At 36.1% G+C, this 2,330-nt stretch overlaps 2 protein-coding genes across 2 annotated transcripts in view; one reads left to right on the top strand and one right to left on the bottom strand.

Moving 5' to 3' along the window:
* LOC115281187 (zinc finger protein 345-like) overlaps window positions 1-2,330 on the top strand; it is a 486,358-nt gene that overhangs the window by 201,903 nt on the left and 282,125 nt on the right.
* Window positions 1-2,330, bottom strand: part of LOC115281205 (putative protein ZNF720) — a 111,904-nt gene that overhangs the window by 39,219 nt on the left and 70,355 nt on the right. The window lies entirely within an intron of this gene.

A 2,330-nucleotide genomic window follows, 5' to 3' on the forward strand; every position in this document is an offset into this window, starting at 1 on the left:
GGCTTTGGTGGCATTAGAGCCACCTCAGGCTATGGCTTCCCTATTTAACTTAACAGTGGAAACCCAGTTGGTAGGATATTATGTTGTGTTTGTTTTAAATCTATTAGCAAGGGAAATTTAGAAATAGTCCACCCACTGTAAAAATGCACACTCCTGATGATGCAACAGTTTCGTCTCCCAAACCACCCAGGTAAGTCACTTGTGTACACATCAAAGATCACATTTCATGATGCGTGTGAAAGCAAGAGACCGATGTATTCAACTATGGAAGCTTATAAACAAGAAACTGAACAAGGACTGTTTCTGAACAATTACTGTGGTGTATGACGTGTTTTTGTGAGATCCATTTCTACTGGTGTGTAAATACCACCTTCAAGTAGCACTGATTAAGAAAAGCAACATGAGGGGCGCCTGGATGGCTCAGTCGGTTAAGCGTCTGGCTTCAGCTCAGGTCATGATCTCACAGTTCGTGGGTTCAAGCCCCACATCGGGCTCTGTGCTGACAGCTAGCTCAGAGCCTGGAGCCTGCTTCGGTTTCTGTGTCTCCCTCTCTTTCTGACCCTCCCTGCTCATGCTGTCTCTTCTGTCTTTCAAAAATAAATTTTAAAAAACATTAAGAAAATTTAAAAACGAAGAAAAGCAACTTGATTGAGAACAAGTTTGTGACAATATGTACATAAACTTTGAACCAAACACAAGATATTTTAGCACCTATGTGTTACACAATTTCAACTGCAAGTTCACATACACTCTGAATTTGCATAAGAGGGAGGATCCACCTCTACTTGGAAAATGGTTATGTCCGAAGATCAAACTATTGTTGATTGGCAGAAATTAATCGTTCTTTTTGCTTTATTTAAATATTTTATAAGCATATGGATTATAATTTTTATATTAAAATTGATGATATACCTACTGTAGTTATTTTCTATCACTACCATAACCAATCATCATGTATCTAGGAACGAATAAAAACACAATTGTTTGTTAGTAACTGTGAAATTTCAGTGGACTTAGCTTTACTTTCTGTTCAGGGTCTTGTGCGGTTAAAAATGAGGGTTTCATGAAACCTATATCTTCTGGATCACCACCCTCATTCTTTTATCCTCATGTATGCACAGCCACCAATCTGCTTATTTAAGTTTTTCCCCCATTTGTACTCAGAGATAAGTGACCTATTATACTAGAATAAGGTGTACAACTTAAGGATTTGATACACGTATGTATTGCTCAGTATTTACAGTAGATCTAGTTAACATCCCTCACAGTTATAATTTTCTTGGGTGTGACCAGAAGTTTTAGAAGCTACTCCTTTTACATTTTTCAAAAAGGCAATCCAGTATTGTTGATTATAGCCAACATATACTGTATATACACACCATATTTCTACTCGTTTGACAGTGGACACAAATTATTTTCATGTCTTGGTTTTTATGAATGTTGCATTTTGCTTAATTCTCACATACTTGAAATGTTTTTTGTTTGTACTTCTAATTGACTTCTAGTTTTATGCCATTGTGGTTAGAAAAGATACTTGATAGGATTTTTTTTAATTTCGTTTCTTTTGAGAGAGAGTCAGAAACAGAAAGAGACCATACAAGCAGGGGAGGGGCAGAAAGAGAATCGCAAACAGCCTCCACACTGTGTTTGTGGAGTCTGATGTGGGGCCCAAACCCAAGAACTGTGAGAACTCATGAGCTGAGCTAAAGTCAAGAGTTGGACACTTGTGTGCCACCCAGGCACTCTGCTTGATAGGATTTCAATCTTAAATTTATTAAGATTGATTTTGTGCCCCAACATATAGTAGATACTAGAGAATGTTCCATGAGCACATGAGAAGAATGTTTACTGCAGGTGTTGGATGGAATGGTGTAAGACCACCTACTTGATGGAACTGAAGTCTATTTCCTTACTGATTTGCTGTCTAGATAATCTATTCATTCTGAGAAAGTGCGCTATTGAAATCCCTTACTACTGTACTCCTGTCTTTTTCTCTGTTCTTGTAGGTTAATAGTTGATTTGTATTTAGATGCTTATTGTGGGATGGATAAATATTTACCAAAAATCTATCCTTTTGTTGAATTGACATTATTGGTATGATATGTAACCATATCAATTTATTTATTTATTTATTTTAGGGAAAGCTGGTTCTATTTTGTTAAAAAGCTATTAAAGATTTCTATATGTATTTAACAAACAAAATTAGTTTCTAAAAATAAATGAATTCTATGTACCAAGTTCTGACCACATCAACACAACAATTTAATGCACAAAATGATTACTATGCAGCTCAGGGAATAAGAAGCAGTAAACAGAATTAAATACATGTC

The sequence above is a fragment of the Suricata suricatta genome, chromosome 16 (assembly GCF_006229205.1).
Source record: "Suricata suricatta isolate VVHF042 chromosome 16, meerkat_22Aug2017_6uvM2_HiC, whole genome shotgun sequence".
NCBI classification, from domain to species: domain Eukaryota; kingdom Metazoa; phylum Chordata; class Mammalia; order Carnivora; family Herpestidae; genus Suricata; species Suricata suricatta.